The sequence below is a fragment of the Chinchilla lanigera genome, unplaced genomic scaffold (genome assembly GCF_000276665.1).
Source record: "Chinchilla lanigera isolate Chin_1 unplaced genomic scaffold, ChiLan1.0 scaffold00010, whole genome shotgun sequence".
Lineage (NCBI taxonomy): Eukaryota > Metazoa > Chordata > Mammalia > Rodentia > Chinchillidae > Chinchilla > Chinchilla lanigera.
Window position 1 is genome coordinate 28670087 of NW_004955411.1, and position 8174 is coordinate 28678260.

The 8174-nt window shown below is 33.2% G+C and overlaps 1 pseudogene; it reads left to right on the plus strand.

The window, feature by feature from the left end:
- LOC102021324 overlaps positions 1-5531 on the plus strand; it is a 14285-nt pseudogene extending 8754 nt beyond the window's left edge.
- Positions 5532-8174: the final 2643 nt, after the last annotated feature.

The window sequence follows — 8174 nt, forward strand, 5'->3', positions numbered from 1 at the left end:
ATATACCAACTACAGTTGCACCCAAATATATACCCAAACTAATGGGTATAAAAAATCAGAGAAGCACTAAAGAAATTGTAATAAAATATTTAAATACCCCACTATTACAAATAAATAGACAAACTAGACAAAACAGCACCAAAAAAATTTCAGAGCTGAAGCAGATCTTTGAACAAATGGACTTAGAAGATATCTACAGATTTTTCCATCCAACAATAGAATACATATTCTTCTCAGCAGCACATGAGACTTTTTCAAAAACAGACTACATACTAGCTCATAGAGCACTGTTAAGTAAATTCAAGGGAACTAAACCTCTCCTATGCATAGTATCAGATCACTGTGCAACGAAATTGAAAATAATTAACCAAAAGCAATCACGAAAACTACATATACACTTACAAATTAAATAATACCCTCTTGAAAAAACTAATGGATCACAGATGAAATTAAAGAAGAAATTAGACAGTTTCTACAATTAAACAATATTATTTTGGGGGACTAGTTGTATCCTCAAAGTTTCCTATGGTCATAGATGGGGATTTTTAAATATCCAAAATAGGGTATGCAGAGATGGCTTAACATATGCAAATCAATAAATGTAATGAACCACATTACCTGAAGCAAAGACAAAAGTACATGACAGGGGCTGGGAATTTAGCTCAGCGCCAAAAGCGCCTGCCTGGCATGCGCAAGGTCATGAGTTCGGTTCCCAGTACCGGAGAAAAACCAAAAAACAAAACAAAACAAAACAAAACAAAAAACTACATGACAATTTCAGTAGACATAGAAAAATCGTTTGACAAAGTCCAACACCTATTCATGATAAAAAAATAACTTACAGAAAATTGTAATAAAAATTCTTTATCTCAATCTGATAAAAGCTACCTACGGCAAATGAACAGCCAGCTTCATACTAAGTGGTAAAAACCTGAAAGCTTTCATACTAAAATCAGGAGCAAGAGAAAGATGACCTCTATCACCGCTCCTATTCAATATACTTCTGGAAATATTAGCCACAGTAATTACAGAAGAGAAAGATATCAAAGGAATGAGGATAGGAAAAGAAGAAGTTAATTATCATTATTTGCATAAGATATGTTATTCTATGAAGAAGATCTCAACAACTCCACCAAGACTCCGAGAATTAATAGCCAAGTTCAGTAAGGTAGAAGGATAAAAAGTCAACACAAATATCAGTAGCATTCTTTTACATGAATAACAAAGTCACTGAATGAAAAATCAGAAAGAAACGTCTTTGACATTACCATCAAACAAACAAAAATATTTAGCAATCAATCTAACAAAGAAAGTAAAGGACCTATATACTGAAAATTACAGTACTCTGAAAAAAGATATTAAAGAGGATATCAGAGAATGGACAGATACCCTTAGTTCTTGGATATACAGAACCAGTATAGTGAAAATAGCCATACTTTCAAAAATATTATTCAGGTTTAATGCAATCTTAATCAAATAGCAATGGAACACTTCACAGTACTAGAGAAAGCAATCCTAAAATTCACATGGAACCAGAAGAGACCTAGAACACCAAAATCAATTTTTGACAGCAAGGGCAAAGCAGGGGCCATCACAATCCCCAGTTTGAAGTTCTACTACAAAGCTATCATGACAAAATGTCGTGTTGCTGGCAAAGAAGCAAACCCAAGTATCAATGGAACAGCATATAACATACAAAAACCTCTCCAAGCACACCCAGGTACCTTTGACAAAGAAACCCAATATTTTCACTAAGACAGCCTCTTTAATAAATGGTGGTGGAAAATTTGCTTTCCCCATGGCAACAAATGAACCTAGACCCATATCTTTCACCATGGATTAAACTAACATAGAAATGGACCATAGATCTCAATATCAAAACAGACACAGTTTTTCTGCTGGAAACTAGATCATGTAATGATCTTAAACACTTAAGTACAGGGAAAGACTGTGAAGAAAACCCTTGTTGCACAGGAAATACTATGGAGAATCAATAACTAATCAAATTAAGAAGCTTTTTCACAGCAAAAGAAACCACCAACAGAGTATAAAGACAATCTGCAGTATGAGATAAAATTTTTATCAGTTACCTCTCAGACAAAGGACTAACGTCTAGAATGTATAAAGAACTTTAAGAATCAGATTTACTAAATTTAAAGACCTAATTCAAAAGTGAACACCAAAGATGATACACACATCTCAGATGGAGAAACAGAGAATAAATATGAAAAAATATTCAATACTATTGGTTATTTAATAAATGGAAATTAAAACATTGTGATTTCGTCTCACTTCAGAAAGAGTGCCATCAAAAAATCAACCAATAACAAATGCTGACAAGGCTATGAGGAAAAGAGTTTTTCTTCATTTTGGTGAGTGCAAGTTGGTACAACCAGTATAGAAATCACTGTAGAATTAAAAAATAAAAAGCCCTAAAACTAGAGTTTCCATTTGCCCCAGCTATGCCCCTTCTAGGCATCTGAAAGGTTTAAAAGCATCACAACACAGTTATATATCAGTACCGTGTTTATAGCAGCACATATTATAATAGCTAAATCTTGAAAACAGCCCATATGCTTTATCAATAATGACAGATGAATGAATAAAGAAAATGTGGTATTTATATTTAGTGAAGTACTTCTCTGACACAAAGAAGGATAAACTCTATTCTTTTTAGGTAAATGGATAAACCTTGAAGCCATAATATTAAGTGGAATAAATCAGACACATGAATTGAACATTGCTTGTCTTATATGAGAAATCCAAAAGGTAAATGAGGAGTGTAAAGGATGATAGATTTTGGGAAGCAGGAAAAACATATTCAAAAGCGAAGGAGAACAAGGGAAGGGGAAATGGGAAGAGATGGAAGAGAAAAGGGATTTTTAAAAAGATATTGAAAGGGAAAAGCTGGAAACAAAACTTCTGTAAATGCAGGGTTGAAGGAAGGAGAGGTAAATGGGGAAAAAAGAATTAAGACCTATGATATATAATTACAAATTCCCTGTGATGAATGTGATTACTATATGTTGCAAATATGTACTAATAAAATTATAAATAAATTAATTAATTAATAAAAAGTTTCTGCACAGCAAAAAAGTATCTAACAGAATGAAGAGACTACATAGAGAATGAAAACAAAACAAAACAATTTGCCAGCTCTTCCTTGGACTGAGGGCTAATAGTTCACATATACAATAAACTAAAAAAATTATACCTTGGAAAATAAAAAGCCCAGTAAAAAAATCAGAAATAAAAATGAATAGACGCTTCACAGAGAGGTGCAAATGACCAATACATACATAAAAACGTTGGAAATGACCCAGGCTTCATCACACAAAAAGGGAGGAGACCAACAATGGTTCTTGTACAGCATATTGTTTTCAGATCAGTCCTTTTAATTACCAAATTCAAGTGTGTAAAACTGCTCAAGAGAAAAGAACATTTTAAGCATTGGCCATTCTTCTCAAGAAACTACAGACATCAGTAATACACCTCTTCCAGCTTTCCTTGTATATGTTTTTTTAACTATTTCTTTCTACTTGTTACTGTCTTTGAATGTTTGATCAATCTTACATTCTTATGTCTAATGGGCTGAGCAACTTCATTGAAGACAACAGTAAGTAATACAGCAACTACTATAAATTTCTATCATTTTTTCTTGAGGTCATGTATCATTTTTGTTGTTTTTGTGTTGTTTTGATTTTATCTTGATGTTATTTTTTTTATTTCATTTTTAAGATAAAGAAATACACAAAAAAGGTACATTGTTTCTGGCCACTAAAGAAATGCAAATTAAAACAACATTATGATTCCATTTTACTCTAGAACAAATGGCTATCAAGAAAAAAATCAAATAACAAATGTTGGTGAGACTACAGGAAAATTGTATCCCTTCTACGTTGTTCATGAGAATGTAAACTGATACAACCACCCTAGAAATCAATATGGAGATTATTGAAAAATTTAAAAATATAGAATTTCCATTTAACCTAGTTATTCCAATACTTGGTATCCTTCCAGAAGTGTTAAAGGAATCATATTAAAGTGATACTAGCATACCCATATTTATAGCACCACAATTTATAACAGCTAAGTCTTGGAAGCAGCCTGTATGTCCCCTGACAGATGAATTCATAAAGCAAATGATGCATTTTTAACTCCCTTGTAAAGAAGAGTAAACTTGACTCTTGTAGGTAAACAAATGAACTATGAGAGAATAATTTTAAGTTAAAAAATAAAAAATGAAAACTTAAATATCACATGGTTTCTGTTATACATGAAATGTAAAATACAAGTATAGAGCCAAATACAGAGTAGATAATAGTAACCAGGGAGATAGATCTTTTGCAAAATGAAAAGGACTAAGAGATACTGGGAAGGGTTGTAGCAGAGGTAAGCAAAGAGAGATGAAAAAAGGAATTACAATGTGTTATGTGTGCACACTGACTACACAAAAGAAATGTAAACATTATCTACTGCAAATATATAGCAAAAATAAAATTAAATAAACACAAAGGTACTGAGAAAAAGAAAGATGCATAAAAGCGAATCAGATTGTTAATGATTTACATGCATAAATCTTGTCTGAAAAGGAAAAGAAAGACAGTGGGGTAAAAACAATTTTGAAAAACAGTAACTAAGAATGTGAAATAAAAGAAAATGTACAGAGAACTTTCTCACAGGTTCTTACAGTTGCATATATCCGCAAAGAGCCTGCGATGACCGGATAACAGAAGGTTGCATTACTACTTTTAGGGTTGTGCTCACAGCATGTATAGTTATTTCCTTACTAAAATATCAGCTAATGAGGTTTACCTTGAGACAGATGAGAGGCGACTGACTGTCCTTTCTCGCACACCAGCTGGAGGGGTTTTCTAGTTGGCCTGCTGCTGTAAGACCTTCCCCCACTTTTCCCCTTGTTCTCCTTGGACCCTGTCAGAGTGGATCTTGATTCAGTATCCGCCCCTTCTATAAAACTGCCACCCTCCAATCCAAAATGACTGCAGCCAGTCACGGGGATCTCCTCCCCACTCCTGCCTCTTCAAACAGCAAATATCGTTGCCATTTTGAAGAAAGGAAGGGGTACCCTGTATTGGCTAATATCAACAAGGGGAGGACCTGGCTCCTCGTTTGCATGCCCAGCACTCACTCACATTAAGCTTCCACCCCTGCCCTGTCACACACAGGGACTTGCAGCTGCTTTGTAGGAAGCACTCCTCAGCTGCCTCTTGAGTTTAGGCTAGGAGGTGCACCTGCTGCATACCGATGTCCCTGTGCTGCAGCCCATGCTCTGCTGAAATATAAGCTCACTTCAGTGATCCTATAAACCCGCTGTGATTCATTTCCTGTCTAGCGTGGCCTGCAAATGTCCTGCAAATCTACTTGAGATTTTTATCGGAGCAGTATTGACAGAGCCGTCATTTCAAAAGAAAGAACAATTGACCTTCAGAGATGTTAGAAGCAAAGATCTCCAGAGACCTGCAGTCAGTGAAGATCAGTGGCCCGGATCACAGGTCACCCCAGGATGGTGAAGGCTGGCAGTGACAGTGACCGGTACCTGGCTGTCTCAACTTTCAGCACCTGGTATCACCTGGTGTCATCTGGTGACATCAGGACCACTAGCAGAGCTGCACTTTGCTGCATCCCGAGTTCCATCTGAAATCAACAAAAGAACCCTAAGGTGATTAGCAACAGCCTCATAAATAGAACAACAAATAACGTTTCTTAGCTATTCTTAATAGAGATCATAGCTAATCTCAATAGAAATCCCCAACACAAGAGACATGCATGACAAAATCTTATAAATCTAGCCCTAGAAGAGACATCCTTACCTAAGTAATATACATATGCATCTATTGTACAATAAACATAAAAGTATGACAACAATGCAGAAGTGAGTTTGCTAAACATAAAACAGGAAGAGCAGGCAGCTTGTTCCATGCAGAGGAACTTGATGATTGATATGTTAAAACTATCAAGGAGATGAATTTTTGATATTGGAAGAAAATAATGACTACATGAATTTGAACCTCCTCACTTTCTGAATCTGTAATAAAAAATAAATTCTACAAGGACAAAGTAAAATCACAAATGATATACTTTGACATTACTTTGAAAAAGAATAGGAAGGCCTACAATTTGCTTGTGAATGAAACACTCTGTTGTCCTACTCTTTGTTCCCTGAGAGTGAGAGGCAGAGAAGGAAAGTTGAAGCATCAGTGATATAGCTCAGAAGGCATGAAGGACTTACACAAAACATGGACAAAAGAAAATGTGGCAATAATGCCAAGATGATATAGAACTTGATAGTCTGCAGCATAGGGTAGTAAAAATAACATTTAAAAAGAAATTAAAAAGTAAAAACTTAATTGTAATATTTATATAAACATTAAAATAAATTGCAATAATTTCAAATACATTTCAAAAATAAAAATCACCTGATTTAAACACTTGTGATTTATTTATAAGCAACCCAATTTTGAAAGCAATATAGAAGGGATACGCTAAAGGTTAAAACCGGTGGTATTTTTTCTGAAGAGTGCTAAGTTTTCCTCAAAAATAAAAGAAAAGGTATGTGAGGTAATGCGTGTATACATTAGCTCTATTCAGTAATTTCACAATGTACACATAACTCAAAAGAACTTGTACACAAGAAATGCATAAAATTTTAAATTGTCAGATAAGTAGATGAATAAGAAAATAATTAAAAATTAAAGATATTTTAATATCCATTTTGCTTTTTCTTAGCTGAGAAATCTAGTAACCATTTGATAAACAAAACACATTATCTCTTTTTCCTATTGCTACATTGAAATGTTTTCCTACATTCTTAAAATTATTTCCATAGCTATTTTTATGTAAATAAATTCCACTAGAAAGATTAGAATATAGATATTTGGGCAGTAAAAGTACAGAATTAGAATACACTTGAAAGTTTTCCACATAACTTCATATTATTAAATTCATTAATATTTAATATTTTAAGGTATAACTTGAAACAAAAATGAGTAGTGGTTAATTTTTATCCAAGCATTATAGATTGCATAGTGCCTGGGTAGGACATCTATTTTATAGATGTGCAAGATGAATGTATGAGAATATAGAGAAAGTGATTTTTTCTTTGGGGATATATAAGATACTTTCTTTAATTATAGCTAGTAAATTTTACAAAAATTTCCTGAAAGATATTTCTTCTCTTTATTAATTTACTATGTTTCCCATAGGTCTCTACATTCAATGAGATGGTCTTCACTATTACAATCATAAACTTAGGAGGAATTCATTTTGACCACACAAACCAACGTACTTACTCTTCCCAGTGTAGATTGTGTCTCTGTGGTTTCCTTGCCTGAGAAAAAAGAATAGTAATTACAAGTTAAGAACTGATAGATTCATAAGAAAATGTTTTCAAGCATATAGAAAAATACCATAGTTGGGAGCTGTATTTTTATAATGCAAGAATAGATTTCTTATATAATACAGAGCTTTGAAGCAATTTCTTGTCCAGTTTAGAACTTTCTATCTTCTGGATACGAGCAAAGAGGTTTTCTAATACACAAGGTAATATGTGTCTAAGAATTCCAGTCTGTAATTAAACATCAATGCTCTTTGTTTAAATTCTAATGCATGAAAAATTTTGATCTACTATGTGCTGGACTAAGCTATAAAATAACCCCAGGAATTCTGAACCAATCAGAGGAGATTTCTTCTCCAGACTTAATAGGGTACATCTTCCACAGAATTTTATAAGTAAGAGAACCATCTATTAGCTCCTAAATAGTCACAAAAATGACAGTTGCTAAGATGGCAATAAGGAATATCTAAAATGCTAAAAAAAAAAAAAAAAAGGATGTCTGAATATTGGATGTTTATTGCATGAAAGTATTCAAATATTTTTGGACATAAATTATCTTGATAGATTCCAGGTCTAAATACTCACATGTAAATAATGTGATATATGTGTATATCTGTATGTTAACATTCTTAATGAATAATGTGTATTTGCAAATATTAGTATTATTCCAATAGGAAAAAGTATATTGAGATACTCAACATACCATAAAATAAGTCAAAATGTTATTGGTATGGTAGAATATTATATCATCATTAAAACTAGCTTTATAATAATACATTTATATAGAAAATGGTAATTATGGTATGATTATAATTAAATA